The following is an 18,415-nucleotide window of genomic DNA, read 5'->3' as shown; positions in this document are numbered from 1 at the left end:
ATGTTGTCAGCAGAGGCTTTGAAATGGAAACATGGCAGGAAGGACTGTGGGGAATGGAGAAGGAAGCTCATGTGCAGGCAGAATATTACGCGACTCAAGTCAGTAGATGAGGGCCCAGGGCCGTCCACCCAATCTCCATGTGTCAATGTGTTTATGGCTGATACCAGGAGACCGGGTGCTGGGAATGTGAGGTTGCTAGTTGAGGGCAGGCAGAAGGCCAGGTAGAGCAGAACGAGAGCTGTGGCAGCCTCCCTCCCAAAGAACCACGCAGACTGTCCTCCAGACCAAAGGGATCCACTCTGCGCGTCCCCGCCACCCACCCCAACATCTAGAACAGGAATCTGCTTCCCGGGGTTGGCCCCTGCTGTTTCCCAGAGCAGGAACTGATTGTGATGCAGGCAGATGTGATGGGTTCTGCTGAAGGCAGGCTCTATGTCCGCAATTGGTATCTGTTCGGGTGTTATGTGCGCATGACTCAGTCATGGGCCTTGATATCACCCGGAACACTGTGACCCAGCAGGGAGCTACCAAGAGGGCCAGCACATTGCTCAGCAGTTGCTTCTTCCCTTGACACAACACCTGTCAGTGATGACTGTGAAAGGGAGTCTGGACAGTGTGTGTGGTGTGGAGGAATACCCATGGCAAATTCAGTTTCATCACATGCAGAGACCCCATCTTTGAAATGTAGTTGGAGCCTAGAGGTAGGCTTGCTCTCTGATCTCTGCCTCCTGGGATGCAGGCTTTCTTTTCAACCTTTTGGTTGCCTTGGGGGAACATGCCCAAGTAAGTTCAGTGTAACTCCACCCCACCTGTCCTTCATTAAATGGGAGCACTTGAGTCGTTATAACCCAGATCCTGACATCTCATCATTTAAGTCTCTGGAGGACAATGAATTCGTGAATTTGAGGCAGAACAAACCCCGTGCATTACACTTATGATAATAGATTCAGGTACAGAGGTAGGAGGCAGGATGGACATTCAGTGTGGGCTGGATGTAAGACAATAGGAAATGGAAGGCACAGAACTTTGTTTTTTTTTTTTTTAAAGATTTATTTTATTTTTATTACAAAGTCAGATATACTGAGAGGAGGAGAGATAGAAAGGAAGTGGAGCTGCCGGGATTAGAACCAGCGGCCATATGGGATCAAGGCGAGGACCTTAGCCACTAGGCCACGCTGCCGATCCCAAGGCACAGAACTTTGTAAAACCCTAACAGCCCATAGGAACTTCACTGCAGAGCAAAGTATGTCTGCCTTATGATGGCTTCCTGCACTCTCTGACTCAGGCACCATGAGTCAGGAGCACCTTGCCGGCAACCTGACCAGTCTCCTTGAGACTGCTGGACTGGAAGCTCTGCAAGCCTAGCTCAAGGAAAGGTATGGCTGCCGACCCTTCTCTACAGCATAGCCATTCAGCCAGCCACCTGAGACACGAGCTCTGTCTGCACATACAGACCAGGTCAACAGTGCAACACAGCATGTATACCTGAGAACTTCTGGAAGGGACCAGGCTTGGCAGCCCTGATGCAGCTGCCCAGGCATGGAAGACCCACCCCAGGCTGAAGCCAGAAGAAGCTAGAAGAGGAAGGCCCTCCTCCTCTGAGCCTGCCTCTCTGACCACAGCCAGCTGGAGCTAGGTCTGCAAGTATGTACCCTGGACGGCAGCAGGCAGCAGAGGCCAACAGAGGAGGCCCAGCCAACTCTTGGTGGCCCTGGCCTGGAATTAACCTGCTCAGTCCAAGGATGCTTTGTGAAACACCCAGCTGCCAGCGGCTTCCTGACACTGTGCAAACTGTCCCCCTCCACCATTTCCTTGACTTCCTCACCCCAGAGTTTACAATGACTTCCCCTTTTTCTAAACAACTGTTACCCACTCCCATTCCTCTCCTGAGCTGAGTCATAATTTCCCAAAAGTATTTTGGTAAGGGTCTGGCATGTAGGAAGTAACCAGGAAAGGTTGGTCATCATCAACATCATTGTCATCCCCATTATGACTGTGATCATCCAAGGGGCAGTGACATGTGCTCCTGTGCCTATCAGCAGGAGTAGCTCAGCTGTATCCACCCTAACCCACATGAAGATAGACAATAAATGCAACATCCTTTTCTCAGAGCTGCCCTCTCCTCCACCTTTTATTTCTAATTGTGAGAGTTAGGCTTTTTCTGAAACTGGAAATCCATAAAGAGAAATTTCTGCCATTAGAAGTAAGATTATAGGGTTTATGTCATGTGGGGTAGGCTGTGGTAGTGGCAGCAAGGGAAGTGGATTGGAATCTTTCTAGAGATTTGTTCCATGGCTTAACCAAGGAGAAGCCCTCCAACACTGCTATTAGTGGAACCAGGGACCTGGCAGCCTGTTGGAAGTATAGGGCCTTGAGCCCTAACGTGCCAGGATGTACCTTAAGTAATACCTCCAGATGACTTGTGCACATTTGGAGAGCGCTGTTCTGGCCACAGTAGTGAAGCCCAGACAGACTTATCCAGGGAGTGGCCTATACCCACCCATGCTCCTGCTAGCTGGTAAGTGATTGAGCATGGGCATAGAGGGTTGCAGGTTGTGACTTAGGAGTGATGCAGTAGACGTGGTAATGAGGTGATGAGCGTAACAGAGATGTGCTTCTGAAGGCTGTTTTTCGCACCGGCTATGACTTTGACCTTAACATGGCTACTTGTTCCCTTCCACTTCCTCCACCCATCCAGTGATCTCCTGGTCTCAGAAACTGTGTTACTAAGAAGGGGGATTCCTCTGTTGAGGGACAGAAAGCTTGTGCATGTCAGGGAACTGACAGAGATCCTCATCACATAGGACTCTAATGGCAGAATAAACATCCATTGTAAAAGACAAGGGGTGACCCAACTCCTGGGAAAGGCGAGGCGAAAGGCCATGTCACCTCCTGTCCCTCTCTAGTGACCAAGAGCACAGCCGGCACTTAAGGAAGCATCCCTGCTGTCATGGTGAATGCCTGCCTGGCATGGGAAGCAGCGAGGACCTCAGGGTCTCAGGAAGCTCTAACTTTCCTGTAAAATTAGGTCAGGAAATGAACTCAACCAAAAGCCTTTTTGGCCCTTCAAAGCGCTTGTCCACATTTTGAAGGTAATGTCATCTACTTTTTCACTAATGACAATAGAAATGAGAGTGTTCTTCTCCCACTTCTTTGTGGCACTTTCACATGGTCTTAGGCCCTGGCCACCTAATGAGTTGGTGTCCCTTTGGTGGCACAAGACTTGGGGTTGCAGCTATATGATCTTTAAATCAATCATTTTCTGCTCCACCTTCCCCCCACCTTTCTCCTTCTCCCTCTCATCTGTACTCCCCCTCTCTGCTTCCCCTGTATTTCCTCCTCTTCCTATCACTGTTAGGAATCTTGGCGTTCTAATTCTAGCCCCGTTTCCCATATGTGCACATGAATTTATGCCATGGTGCCTGTATTAGGTTGGATGACACTTCCCCTCTCTCATAAGGTACAGCCCCATCTTGGAACCTGCTGTGGTAGCCCAATTTATGCATATAAAGAGTTTTGAGATAAGATCATTGTAGAGTGTCAGGTGGTCCCTGAATCTGATGCCAAGTGTCCTTATTAGAGGCACACAGAAGACATACATAGAGAGGAAAGGTTGTGTGAAGAGGAGGGCAGGGATGGGGGTTATGCAGCTGGACACCAAGGAGAGACTGAAACGGCAAAAGTTGGAGAAGGAAAGGAAGAGTTTTACCAGAGTGGTGTGATCCAGCCACTATCAGAAACCAGCCTCAATCCAGAGGATCCTGGGAGCCTATGACAAAACCAGATTCTGGGGCCTGACTCCAGCTATTCTGATTGAATGTCCTCAGACACTTGTGAAGAAAACAAAACTGTAACCTGGTTTTAATAAATGCATTGGAAATTTATTACAGCATTCATCGAATCCCTGGTAGCTGAGAAGCCCATTTGCCTATCACAGGAATCCTCTCTGGTATTATTAGCAAAATGCCATGTAACCAGGGAATGCAAGAGGCAGAAACACAGAAAGCACAGGTAGGCACTGTTCAGCATCATGCTGATGGTCTATAGGCTGCTCAGGAAAAACTGGTTTTGTTGGTTTTAAAAAGGAAAAACTTATGAGGAGTGGATTTTTAGCTTAGTGGTTAGATTGCCAGTTAAGGCAGTGGCATGTCAGGAACCTGGGTTGAGTTCCAGGCTCCAACCCCTGATTATTTCAGCTGCTTGATATTGCAGGCTTTGGAGGACAATGAAGACAGCTCATGTCATTGGGTCCCCACCACCTGTGTCAAAGATGTGCACTGAATTTCTGTCTTCTGGTTGCAGCCCCAGGTGCGGTTGGGAACATTTGGAAAATGAGCCAGCAGACTTCAGGACTGTCCTCCATCTTTCCTGTCTGCCCCTCAAATGTATTTTTTTAATAGCTACCGCTAGCCAGTTTCTGAGAGACAAATACATTTGACCCTGACATGTTAACACACAAAATAACCACCAGACGATGAGACGGACGCCTAGAACACCACAAATAGAATACTCTTTTCTCTGTGTTGCCTGGGATTTGGGCTTAATTTTCCTGAGCCTCACCATCTCAGTAAATATGGGAGGAAAGTGGGTTGGTGCCATGGCCCAGGGCTGAGCAGGGTTGCGTTCTTGCCTAGGCTGTGTGTTCAGATGCAGAAGGTGGCTTTGCAGGAGGATGGGGGAGTAAATTGCTGGTCAGCTTGGGGAGCAGACCCTGAGACAAGTCTCAGGCCAAGGGACAAAGCTGTTCCTCGCTGGGTCCCTGTCCTGGGAACCTGCACACAGTGTCCTTCTCTGAAGATACCTTTCACTCCCTTGGAGTCACAGAGGTGTCCGGAGGTGTCACCTCTGCTAGTGCTGAAATATGTTTGGAGAGGGCCAGAAGGATGCTGGAATCTGCTGCTCTCTGTGGGTGAGTGTAGAACACAGCCGTGCCTCTGTGTCCCAGACACACCATCCAGGCCTCCCTGAACTCTCGTGCAGCAGGGCTCTACCTTCGATGCTTACAGGATTGGAATTTTTTTTAAGATAAACTTGATGCTCTGAAGTACTTGAGTGGGGAGAGGATGATCCAAATGGACACAGTGACATGAACTGGAATCCATAAGCTGATTTTTTGAGTCTGCAGTTAAAATTGTCAGCCCTGGAGACAAGAGGAGGGTACGAAAACAAAGGAAGGAAGAACTCTGCACCAAAGAAAAAGGAATCTGTGAGCCCTACAGGAAGCCAAGTATCAGGTGCATGCTGTCCAGGGTGTACTTGCCAACTGCTTGTGCATGCTTCATTGAATCCTCTTGACACTCTGTGACATGTGTAGTATCCACCCCATTTCTCAGAGGGCCAGGCTGAGGCTTAGCAAGGTCAAGCACTTTCCAGGTCACACTTGGTGAAGTCCCAGAGCTCCCCATCTGAGGAGCGCTATGTGCTGAGATGGGTAGAGGCAGAAGCCCAGAGTCTTGTTTGGGTCAAACCATGACATTTTTGGCCTCCCTGTCAAATGATTGTTCCCAGGGAGCCACTGAAGGAATCAGGAATGCAGAGCCCTAGGAAGGGACATGCAGGGCGAACATTAGGGGGCTGTTCCTACGTCTGTCATGCAGCTCTGGAAGAGCAGAGCAGGCGGACTTGGCCATGCAGAGTGGCAGGCCATGTGAGGAGTGTGACTCATCACCCAGGCTCCTGTTTGCTGCAGGCCTGGTTCCTACCTCCTGGCCTCCTTGCTGGAAACCGATGACCACCCAGACCATGACTCAAGCTTCTGTGTGTATGTGAGGCCCTAGCCATTGAGGTGCAGCTGGGATGGGACGCAATGCAAAGGAAACAGAACACTCTTGTGGTCAGTTTGGTTTCAACAGCCTGATGGGGCTGACTGCCTTTGTGTTTCCATGGGTGTAGAAACCGGGGGACAATCTAACTCTTACTAGATTACTTATGGTCCCTTAGGTTGTTGTGTAATTAGTTGTTTTGTGGGTGTGCGTGTGTCTGTGTTTTAATTTTTGTTTGAGACAGCTCTTCATCCATTGGTTCACTCCTGAATGCCTGAAAAGGCTGAGGCTGGGGGAGGGAACCAAAGCCAGGGACCTGGAACTCATTCTGATTTCATGTGGGTGGCAAGAAGCCAAGTCCTTGAGCCATCACCTGCTGCCTCCCAGGATAGACCCTAGCAGGAATCTGGAATTAGAAGTGGAGCCAGCACTGTAACCTAGGCACATCTGATGTGGGATGTGGATAATATCCCCGTAGGTATCTTGAGCTGTTTGTCAAGCACCCACCTCTGTGATTTGATTTTGCAGTTACCTTGCATGACAGCTTTTTAGTTCACCTCCCTTCTTTTGGGTCAGCCTGCCCTGCATGCCCTACAGCTCCTGACCAAAGCCATCATTGCTGGACTTGCTAAAGACACTCCAAGCCTGACCACTCCTCACCAACAGCCTCAGGGAAATCCTTACCCGCAAACTGACCCCTGCTTCAAAGATCCCTTCACCTGCCAAATGTCAGGTAGCTTTTTTTATATCATGAGATGGACTGAAGAGAAGGATTGGAAGGATAATTTGTGTGATTTTCTGGAATTTTCATGGAGACTGAGAAGAAAAATGAGCTACAGAGGGAGATACTACATTTTGTAGTATCTCATTTAATTTTCACAAAAGCCATTTGGTGCTATTATGTTCACTTATTGATAAGGAAAATCATTGAAAGGGGCTGGCGTGCCACAGCAGGTGCAACCACCACCTATGACACCAACATCCCAAATGGTGCCGATCCTAAGTCCTGATCTGGCTCTCAGTTAACGTGCTGGGAGGGCAGTCAGTGCAGGATGGTTCATGTGCCTAATCCCTGCTACCTACGTAGAGGACCAGGATGGAGTTGTAGGTCCTTGGCCATTTAGGAACTGAACCAATGGATGGGAGATGCCTGTCTCAGTCCCTGTGTGTGTGTGTGTGTCTGCAACAAATAAAGTAGATCTTTAAAAGTAAATAAATCATAATCAAACTGGCATGCTCCTGGGTCTGGAGTGTGAAGAAGTAGGCAATCTCAAGACTTTGTTCTCCAGAAACATCCTTCACGTGAAGAGAAAGGAGATGTGTTCTGTGAAGTGGCAGGAGGAGAAAATGTAAAACCCACCCTGCCCAGCCCACAGCCCAGGCCCCTGCTTTCTTTGTGATCATCAGCTTTAGCCAGGTGTGAGCCTTCCTGTGACTTAGAGGACCAGGACAGCTAATGGAGATCTATTGACTGCCTAAGCATTCATCTTCCCTCTGAACCTTTACCAAAATGGCTCATTAATAGTCCCCTTGAAATATTGTTGTTTTAAATTGAAGTCAATGTCATTTTTCACATGCTTCAAAGGAATGCACCTGAAGAAAGAAAAGCAGCTCACATGTGTGACCCTCATCACTGACTGTGTGTGTGTGTGTGTGTGTGTGTGTGTGTGTGTGAGAGAGAGAGAGAGAGAGAGAGAGAGAGAGAGAGAGAGAGAGCGCGCGCTAGGAGGGACTGCCCTCACAGGTGTGTGTGTGTGAGAGAGAGAGAGAGAGAGACTAGTATTTATGAAGCCCGACATGTGGTAGGCCTTTCATAGGTATCATCATATAATGTTCCTGTTAATCAGAGCAGATTTTACAATTCACCCCATTTTGTGGATGATAAAAGGGTTTCCAAGAATGTGACTGCAATGCTTCGGCCCGAGCCTGCATTCCAGGCTGGACCTGGCTGCCTTGGGCAGGGCCCTATTATAGCAGCCTCCTTCAGGGCTTCCAAGCTTCCTGTGTGTTCCCTCTAGCCCCTTCTTGTAACCATTTAGGGGTCACACAGTGGCAGGTGAGGGGGCAGGCATTCTTAAAGCATAAGTGGATAAAAATCAGAATGAGTAATGTTTGTAAATGCCATGCAACAGAATCTTCAGAAAGTTCATGAAAGTATATGTTATTTCATATTAAAATATATATATATATAAAATCTGCACCAAAACACTATTTTAATTCCATTTTCTGTGAACTTTGAAGTTTACAGGTATTAACTTTGAAGTTTGTTTCTTTTTATAAGACAATGAATAAAAAGCTGACTTTTATGGCAAGAACTGATTCCCTCCAGTGTTCACCCCAGCGCCACCAGGTGGTGCACGTGGCCCCCGCAAGCAGAAGGTGTAACCCTGTTCCGAGGTGGGTGCCTGGGCAGCTGACCCCAGAGCACAAGCCATCCTGTACATGGCAGCCCCACTGAGGTTCAGGCTCACACTGGGGAGTACTTGAACTTTAGTGCACTCACATTTCACCCATTACAACTGAGAAACAACACGGACAAGCTGAGTTCTTCATGTCCCGGTGTTCCTGCACCAGACAGTGAGTAGTTTGGGAATAGTACTGTGTGGGTGTGAGTTCCAGCTCTGCCACCTGGTTAAGCTCCAGGGACTGTGCCTTCTCATCTGGGAGGAAGACAGCTGTGAGGCTTCAGTGAGATCGATGTGCACATAAGCACACATCCCCAAGCCAGGGACACAGGCGTGCTTTGCTAGGCAGTGGGCACAGCACTGAACTCCCTCTGCCAAATGAGTGGATGTATTTGTGGGCGATATGGGTGTCACTCTAAGGTAACCTCCGGAGGGCACTACCCAGAGGGCTTCCCACAGAGGCAAGAGGGGCTCTCTGTTTCTTGCAGTGTAAGTAGAAGTTCTGTGGGCAGGCCCACATGCCCCTGTCCCTTTGTTCCTTGCTGGAGGCTTAAGGACACCTGCCCAGACCCTACCTCCCAGAAGCCTGATTCGGTCCTAGCTGTGTCACCTCGGCCAGATCCTTCTCGTGGTCGCCCAGGTGAGTCTGAGAACTCCCCTACTGACAAGCACATGTCCCTGCCCCTCCTCTAACAGGGAAGGAGAGCTGACACGTGCTGACAGAGCCACACAGGCAGCTGGAGGCCCATGAGCCTGAAGGGCAGAGGTTCAATACCATCTGCAGACTGGCTGCTCCCAAGACCAGTGAGGGAGAGGCCTTGGAAAGGAACTGGCAGCCATTCCAGGGAGTGGGAAGTGCAGGGAGGGTGGCTGTTGCATGGAAGCAGCAGCATGGAGGCCTTGCACCGCTCCACATCACACTTCGCCACTTCACACCTTCAGGGTTTTTTTTAAGTGTAATTTAACATAGTGTCCATTCCCAAGTCACTGGGCTTGGAAGGAAACCTGAGGGCTGGGCTTGATGGATTGCTCTTTTTCTTCCTTTGCACCCAAGCAGCAATCCAGAGGGACTTGTCAGCCAGGCACCTTGGGAGGGTGCCACCCATCTTGCCAGGCAGTAGATGACTCAGGTGTGGACCAGCAATGTCTGTCCCTCCCCACTTGAGAACAGCCTTTCTGGTCCTTTCCTGCCCCACAGATGGCACCACCCCATCTGCACAGGTGGGCAGTTCACACTGAACTCATCCCCAGCCAGGTGCAGTGCGCTCCAGCATCTTGCATGCATTTCATACAGGTTGGTCAGCACCCGTTGTGCAGCTCAGCAGTGCCCTGTGCTTAAGTCTCAGCCCTCACAGAACAGCTCCTCTGAGGCAAAGTCACATCCCATGGGGTTCCTTGTTTATTTATTGCTATCAGAGTGTGATGGAAGACTAATAGGCTGAATCCGTAGAATAAGTGTGCCTGTTTGGGGCTGGGAAGCTTGGTGGATGGAGAGCTGGGTGGGCTACAGGAGGGGTGCAGTTCAGGTTATAGAAGCGGCTTGTGCAAAGACCCTGAGGTGGAAAGAAGCCCAGGTATGGTCAAGGAACGGAAGAAGGCTAACCAGTGTTAGAGTGACAGGAAATGAGATCAAGTCACAGACGACCGCAGCAGCCTTGGTGAACCTACTGTGCTTGGATGTCAGGGCACGGTTCAGCTCTGTGTTGGCCACGAAGCACTCACCCACCAGGGTGTCATGAACGCTGCTCTCTAGCTGTACCTTGAGCAGCCAGGCCCCAGCATAGCCTCATAAACCTGAGAGCACATCAGTTGTTACTGAGACAGAAAGGGCAGCTACCTCTCGAGGTGGGAGGGGGAGGCCCATGGGTACCCACCTTCCCACTGCATTTGTTTCTAGAAGAGCAAATCCTGGGGCCTACTTTGTGGGACAGAGGGTTAAGCTGCCACTCTCCATGCTGGCATCCCACCTCAGAGCGCCACTTGGGAGTCCCTCCTGCTACACTTCCAGTCAAGCTCCCTACTAATGTACCACAAAATGAACCAAGTGCTTGGATCCCTTGCGCCCGTATGGGAGACTAGGATACGGAGTTCCTGGCTCATGACTTCAGCCTCACTCATCCTTGGCTGTTGCAACCATTGGGAGAATGAACCAACAGGTGAGGAATGCCTGTCTCCTTCTCTGTCTTTCAAGTAAACAAATATTAAGGAAAAATGTATAATTCTGCCTATGCAAATATTTTCTGGCCCATGGGGTAGATTCTGATGATGTGTCAGGCAACACCTGCAAAGTGCCCATATCCTGCTGTTGTATACCTGGCCGACCACACAAGATCTCAGGTCCAGCTGTGCTCTGATTGTCCCAGCAACTGCTGCCCATGCTTAGGGGTCTGCTTGCCATCCTCGGTTTCCCACACCCCACAGCCCTGCCTCTAGGATCCTGGCCTCAGTCTCTCCTGGCCAGCGGCTTCTTCAGGGGTAACTGGTCAGTGAGTGGATGATAAGTCGTACATCAGTCTACTGCAGAGTGTATTGGGATGTTCTGCGTGCTATGGGGAAGCCATAAATGGAGCGACAGCCTGCTATTTCAGTCTGAGCATTCCTTGTGTTATATGTTTGGTACTTTCACTTATTCACTGGACAATCATTTCCTGAGATCCTGGAACACGGTGCAGCCTAGAGATGCAGCTGCAACTGGTGGGCAGGAGGGATGAGGCCCCTTCCTTCTGGACCTAGCTTTTGGATATGCAGAGTGGGCAGGAAGCTGGTCAGTCTGAGCTGTAGGTAGGAATGGGGCAGGTAGAGGGACAGAGTGGCCTCCCAAGGAGACATTAGGTATTAAGATGTGCAGAGAAGACAACTGTGGCCAGCATTGGAACCAGTGTGTCTCCAGGCTAAGGGGCTGAAGAGACTTGCCGGAAGGAGGAGGCAATAGGCACCTGGGAGCAGAACAGAGGGTGAGGCGGAAGGGAGCAGGTGAGGCTGGAAAGAGGACGGGCAGTGAACGCAGTGGAGAGTGGAGATTTTATCCTGAGCCAAGGGAAGACCCACGCAGGGCTTTAGCACAACTTACCTGATCTTATTTTGTGTTTTGAGGAACCCACCATGTACCCTAAAATAGGTGTGGCAGTTCTCACCCCAGCCACAAGCGGGGCAGGCCTCCCACAAAGTTATGAGCTGGTCCAGTCTAGTAAACACTTGCAAAGCTTCATCCCCCAGCCCAGGCTCGAGTTCCTGTAGGAGGAAGCAGTGGACATGCCATGATGGACTGTCTTGCAGGATCCCCAGCCAGCCGGGGGGTACTGGGGCTGTGGCTGGCCTGAAGGGAGATGAGGAGGCCGATTTCTTTTTTTTTTTTAACATATATTTTTATTGCATTTCCTTTTTTTAAAACTAATTACATTGCATTATGTGATACATTTTTTTATGCACTGGGATTCCCCCCGCCCCTCCCCAAACCCTCCCCCTATGGTGGATTGCTCCACCTTGTTGCATTTCCATAGTTCAAATTCATTTGACATTCTTTCACTGGAGGTATTTACCAAGCATAAAGTCCAGCATCTAATTGTCCTGGTAAGTTCAATGGTTTCTTGGTGAGACCATCTCTGGTCTGAAGGTAGAGCCGGCAGAGTATCATTCCAATCAATTAAAAGTCCCAACATAATATTTCTTTTTTTTTTTTTTTTTTTTTTTAAATATTCATTTATTCATTAATTACATTGCATTACATGACACATGACACAATTTCATAGGTACTGGGATTCCCCCCCCTTCACCCCAAACCCTTCCCCCATCATGAATTCCTTCACCTTGATGCATAACCACAGCTCAAGTTCCGTTGAGATTCCCTAATTAAAAGTTTACACCATACAGAGTCCAGCATCCCACTTGTCCAGTTCAAGTTCAACCGCCTCTTAGGGAGGCCCTCTCAGGTTTGTAGGCAGAGCCAGCAGAGCGTCACCTCGATCAATTAGAAGCACCAACATATCATCAGCAACAGTCCAGGTATGATGAGGCTGGTGCAGAGTCCACTGATTGACATAGTCTGTCTTAGGGTTTCCCCTTGTCCAGTTTTCCGCTGCAAGCATAAAGCTGAGGTGGTTGATTCATCTACTCCATTTTCCATCTTTTTTTGATTAATGCTTTGATTCCTCCATTTTGTTCAGGGGAATCCCCCTAAAAAAAAACTTTGAGGCATTCCTAGTCCAGGCTCCTACATGTACTACTAGTAAGCACAGTGCCCGCCACCGTCCATCACTCCGATCAGCTGATGGTTTTAACCCCTGGGTTGGTTCTCTTCTGAGCCCCGACCTCTATTGGAACCAATGAGTATCGCATCTCTCCCCGGCTCTGCCCATCACACTCTTGTCCCTCACCTAAACCAGTGGGAGGAGTGCTGGTCGGGTGTTGCATTCCCTGCTAGCACAGGCCATTTCACCTTGGCATTTTGTGTTTTGTACTGTTTTTTTTTTTTTTTTTTTTATCGCAACCAAACACGGCCAGGCCCCCACACAGTTTCAGCACTTGGGCTTGCCAGTGGATGACGTGAACCGACTCAGCCTGGTCTGCCCCAACCCGAGCCAAGTGTATTCCAGTGGGTCACTTTCCAAAGCCTCTTCTGGGTTATTTACCTCCATGCTTCTTGCGTTTATTTGTAGAGTCAGTGTCCTGTCAGAGGATCTGTTCAGGTTCCTCCCTCCGACTCCTTCATGGTGTCGGGCTTCACGCATTCCAGCAGGTCCTTCGGCCAGCACCGCTCTTCAATCCATTCTGGTTCCTGCTATTGAGAGTTTCAGCCCAGCCACGGCTCGTCCATACCCACGCGTATCTCATATATGGCTCAGATGGGGTTGAGGCCTAGCCGAGCCTGTCCAACGTCTATCCTGGTCCTCCAGAGCACCAAACTGTGCTGTGGTCTAATCCGGCATGGTGCGTCAAAGCCGAATTGATATTTGTGCCAAGGGATTACAACTGTGACCCGACCAGAACTCAGCCTCCCTCCAGTTCCTGTGCCCCTTAGTGGTAGGCTCCACGCAGCCAAGGCCTCCACCACGCTCTCCAACCAGGCCTGTTGCCAGCCAGTGTTAACTATGCCAGAGGTTGCTCTGGTCAGCCCAGAGCGTCCTATAGACTGTCATGCCTCCTGCATAGACTCCACCGGCCCTTCTAAACCGTCCAATGGGGTCAGAGTGTCAGGGCATTGGTCCACGTATGCCTTACACATTCTAGCCCCGAGTATGGTTCTGGATTGCCAGTCAGTGTCATAGTAATGCCTTCTGTGACCCCTCTGCTGATCCCTCATCCTATCAGGTAATGGGGCATCCTGCTGGAAAAGCCCGGAATTTTGCCTTTTAAGTGAGCTGACCAACATAATATTTCCAACCATTTACAACATTATGGCATTAATTGACATGGTATTGATTAACCAATAGGAAAATGCAGGTTCTCAACCACAACATGTGACTTCTTCATAGACATTTCATTTTTGGTTTACATTCAACCGTATTCTATACACCTTAAAATGGCTTAGATTGCTATTCAGCTGTCTCATGCCTATTTTAATTTTAGTCTTTAGCAGTTTATAGCATTGAAGCATGATTTCGCTGAACCTGGCTATTTTTCGGGTGGTGTAACTCTATAATTCTAACAGGATATATGTCAACAGTTTAGGTGAGCATGTTTAGGAGGGGTGTGCAGAGAAATCTTCCATACCCCAGTGAGGAGTAACTAATCTTTGTGTCCCACCCAGTGAGGTATAAGTGCATCCCCGCTGACCATTTCCTGTCTGGTTCTAAGCTTTCCTTGTTGTTCTCTATCTATTCTAGTTTTGTTTGTTTGTGTGTTGGTTTGTTTTGAGGGGTTTCTGGAGCGCTCCTGATGGTTATTACGAGAGGGGGGTGGGGACCCAAAGTTGGAAGCAGGCAAGGACCAGAGAAAGCTCCTCTCCCTAGTCCCAAAGGAAGTTTACTGTTCTTCTGTTTCTGCGGACCGCTCAGGGATCCTGGTTGTTGTTCCGATGTCCTTGGAACCTGCTAGGCAGGATTTGGGCTTCTTCCATCCCATGTGGTAGATCCAAATGGGAGTGGTTGACCTCAGAGTTCTTGGTCTCCGAAGGCACTCCATTTCCCCGTGGTCTCCTTGGCAGTAGGGATGTAGTCCTCGGTGCTCCTTGGTGAGGATCTGGGAGTCTTCAGGATTGGAATAAAAGCCGAGGAGGCCGATTTCTGTTGTTGAGTCCCGAAACAGCAGCAGCTGGTACTCCATCCATTTTAGGAGAGCTCGCCTGCAGTTAACTGGAGGTTCATTCTTGTTTCCAAGCCAGGGACACTGCAGCCTTCCTTCTGCTTGCCCTCCTCCAAGCCCACTCCAGGGTAGCAGTCAGCCAAGGGGAGCAGGCTACCCCTCATGAATCAGTCTGTCCACTGGCTACTCAAGAAAGTGATATTTAGCCTTTGAAACCAAGTGGGTTTTTAAAAATATTTTTCATTTTTCTGAAGTATATTTATTTTCATTTACTTAAAAGGTAGAACAACAGAGAGACAAAGCGATTAGGACCTCTCCTCTGGGGCTCACTTCTCCAGATGCTCATGAAAACCAGGACTGGGCCAGAACAAAGCCAGGAGCCAGGACATCCATCTGGGCCTTCCACGTGGGTGACAGGGGCTCAAAGCACTTGAACCATGGGCTGCTGACTCCAAGAATGATTGCCTTAGCAGGGAGCTGGGCCCCCAAGTGGAGGTGCCTGGACCCAAAACTGGCACTTCAATATGGGATGTTGGCATCACAGCTAGAGGCTTAACCCACTGTGCTACAATAAGCACCCATCACAACCTGAGGCATAATCTACCATAATATAATGCACACCCATGAAACCTACTCTTGATGGTAGTTGATCCCTAAAATGAAAAGCTTTGAGGGATAAGAATTCTTCCCTGGGAAACTTGTCCTCAGTCCCCATAGCATTCAGATGAAAATGCCTTCTGCAGCAGGTTAAGCTGCCACTTGAGGTGCCAGCATCCGTGTGCGAGTACCTCACTGAAATCCAGGCTTCCCTGCTACTGATCCAGCTTTCTGCCAATTCATCCTGGGATGCAGCAGATGACAGTTCAGTTACTTGGCCCCTGCCACCTGCATGAGAGACTTGGCTGGGGTATCTGGCTCCTGGCTTCAGCCCAGCCCGCTGCTGACTGGGGAGTAAATCAGCAGATAGGAGCGACCCACCCAGTCTGTCCTTTTCAAATGAATACAGTCAATGTTTTTAAAATACCTCCTACAGTTGAGACTTAGAATGTCAATGGGATTTAGTTGAAACAAGAAACTGGCCAGGGTAGTGCAGGTCAAGGCCTGTCTGCTGATGGTGTGCCTGGGGAAAGCGGTGGAGGATGACCCTGTGCCTGCATCCCTGTCCCATGTGGGAGACAGAAGCGCCTGGCTTTTGCTTAGCCCGGTCCTGGCCATTGCAGCGCTTTGAGAAGTGAACTAGTGGATGAAAGATCACTCTCTATTTCTCTCTCTCTCTCTTTTGTAACTCTGCCTTTCAAATAAATAAAATCTGTTTTAAGGGAGTGGGCCATAGTTGTGGAAACTTACAATGATAGAGTCTTGAAGTCCGTCTGCCAGATTTCTGCAGAGAAGCAGGTGCCCAGCCAAGCCTGATTGTGAGATGAACACAGCTCACCTGACACTGCTGTGCATCCAAAAATAAATAATAAACAAAAGAAATCCCCTCTCCCCTTTCATCCTTGTGAATTAGCTACCTAAAGCATGGAGCCAGGCCCATGGCATCACTTGCCACCTGATGCTGCTCCCACTCATTATCCATTTGGACAAGTCTGGAGTCAGAAAGCTTGGCTTCTCCAGGCTGTAGTGGGGACTGCCCAGCCTCTCCATATGGTGGGTGCTCCAAGAAACTCCTCTTGTCATTCTGTGCCTTCTTAAATCTGATAGCTTAAATGCATTAAAGAATGATCAAGGCAGCCCCTTTGCTGGGCTTCACTTGGAGGGCAAAATCCAGGGGATTTAAATTTTCTTTTCCTAGACGCAGCTCAGTTCCATAAAGGGGTTCTGTTTTGTAATCTTCCAGATCTGATGAGTGAGTGTGTTGCTAACATTGGTCACATGTGGTCTGACGCAGTTACCCAACATGACTGTGAGAAAACCAATTGCAAAGATATGTGTGGGCCACTGGAGCCAGCTTGCTGAAGCAGTGTGCCGGCCAAAAAGCTGTGCGCAGTAACCTGCGCACCCTGCGTACGGCACCTCCTGTGGCCCAACATGGACTGCATGCCTGACTTTTGTAGGGCTCCAGATCAGTATCCTAATACAGTGCGTTCTTTTTTTAGTTAGGTTTGATTTCTACGTTTCTTTTTATAGAAGACAAGTTGCAGTAGCGAGAGGAGGAAGTTGTCCCGTGGATCTGCAGATTCGGTTTTGCTGTGATGTAGGGGAGGAGTCCAGAGGCTGAGACGCAGCCAGGAGAAGGGCTGTCGGCCTTTCCCTTGGACCAGGAGATTCAGAAAAACAGGATTCGGCCTCGCCCTGACGAGTGGCCTTCAGTAAGTGGCTTCCAGTTCTCCTTGTGGCCGGGCAACAGGAGGAGTTCTCCATTTCCCTCTGCGTTATGTCTTGAAGATTTACTAACAACAATAGACACCAGATTTTATTTGCAAGACTATAAAGAGCTGTGTACTAGATCTGTCGGTTAACCCTGTCAAGAGGTTTGCCTTCCTTTGTTATGAGACTTTGTATGGAAACTGTTACATCGTGTTGTCACTGTCCTCTAGTCTATGTGTTTAGAAGCCTGAGCTAACTGGGCAGAGGGAGGATTTGATGAACCCGGAAATTCTGGGAGCTAGGCCTGGGTTAGTGAACTGGGAGCAGCCACCTCCCTTCTTTCCAGTGCAATCCTGTGAGTGGACCAAGGCCCAAAAGCGGCTTCCCAGGGACCCAGGGATGGACTTGGGTTTCACTAGGAGAGCAGAGAGCTTCCTACTGGCAAATAGCTCCTGTGAGCCAGCTGCACAGGCCGTGCAGGCTGTATGCAGGCAGAGGCGACACCCAACAGAGGATACTCACCTGCGCTCAGCCTGCCTGGCAGTGGCTGTCAGTTCCCAGCCTTCTTGGCCAAGCTCAGGTTTGTTTACAGAATGAAGGTCCGCAGCAGCGTGTGGATGGCAAGCCTTCCAAAACAACAGAAAAAAAAAATATTTGTGGAAAGTTAAACTTGTTTTGATGCAAAAATTGTTTTGAAATTCATGCACATAAGAGGTCTTCAAAAAGCTCACAAAAAATGTGTCATGAAAAAAAATGCCTGGGTTTCAGTATTTTTCTCATTGTAACAGATCTATCTTTGAGCTCTGTCCTCCACTGCCAGCCTGAAGCACCCCTGTGGCTGCGTGCCTGTGGAACAGTGTTTCTGTCCTTCAGCCTCTGCAGCTATCCCCAGGGCCTTTTATGGTTTACCATACTGCCTTTCTCTTCAGCTGTTGTAGGCATACATGTCACTTACTTTGAGTGACAGAAATGTGAGATAATGTATTTACAAACAATTTAGGTAACCAACATTGTGGTGTAGCACATAAACCTTCTACCTACAATGTTGGCATCGCTTATGGATGCCAGTTTGAGACTAGATCCTCAAGTTTCCATCCAGCTCCCTGCTGATGCACCTGAGAAAGCAATGGGATATAACCCAAGGATGTGGGTCCCTGTGCCCACATGGGATCCCTGTGTGGACCTCCTGCCTCCTGGCTTCAGCCTGGCTCAGCCCTGACACCTGTGGCCATTGGGGCAGAGAACCAGCAGATGAAAGACTCTTTCTCTCTTTCTCTCTCCTGCCTTCCTTCTTTGTTAACCCTAACTTTCAAATAAATAAAATAAATCTTTAGGAAAAAAGCAATTTAGAAGGGGTTGGCATTGTGGTGCAACAGAGTAAATATGCCTTGTAATGTCCCTTAGTGCATTTTCAAGAAAACACTTGACCAAATACAGATATGAATAATAATCGCTTGTCAATTAACCATTCTCTCAAGGGAAAAAAAATGGTGTTCATGAAGAAAGAGATGGCTAGTTCAGCTTGCAACTCAGCCACCCCATTGCTTTCCCTCCAAGCTATCATCTATCTGTGCAAGTATTTTACTTGTCCTTCCCCTTTTGTCACACAGAACGTTGAAAAGATGAGTATTCAAAAGCTAACACACACAATAATTTCTTCTTCAGTTACGTGTTAGTGTCTTGATGCTTGCTAAGGTT

At 48.9% G+C, this 18,415-nt stretch overlaps 1 protein-coding gene across 12 annotated transcripts in view; it reads left to right on the top strand.

Annotated features, from left to right (window-relative positions):
- Positions 1–18,415, top strand: part of ZBTB38 (zinc finger and BTB domain containing 38) — a 75,223-nt gene that overhangs the window by 25,153 nt on the left and 31,655 nt on the right. For 7 of the 12 annotated variants that reach the window (XR_009244427.1, XM_058657262.1, XM_058657261.1 and 4 more), the window contains one exon: positions 16,538–16,719. The exons of 4 other annotated variants lie outside the window; for them this stretch is intronic. The gene's annotated coding sequence lies outside the window, so the exon portion shown is untranslated. Of the gene's footprint in view, positions 1–10,131; positions 10,324–16,537; positions 16,720–18,415 lie in introns of those variants that run through there. One more of the 12 variants, XM_058657263.1, reaches the window with a different exon arrangement.

This window comes from Ochotona princeps, chromosome 30 (genome assembly GCF_030435755.1).
Source record: "Ochotona princeps isolate mOchPri1 chromosome 30, mOchPri1.hap1, whole genome shotgun sequence".
In the NCBI taxonomy this organism is placed as follows: domain Eukaryota; kingdom Metazoa; phylum Chordata; class Mammalia; order Lagomorpha; family Ochotonidae; genus Ochotona; species Ochotona princeps.
Note: the sequence above shows the minus strand (reverse complement) of the source record. Positions and strands in the feature narration are given on the sequence as shown.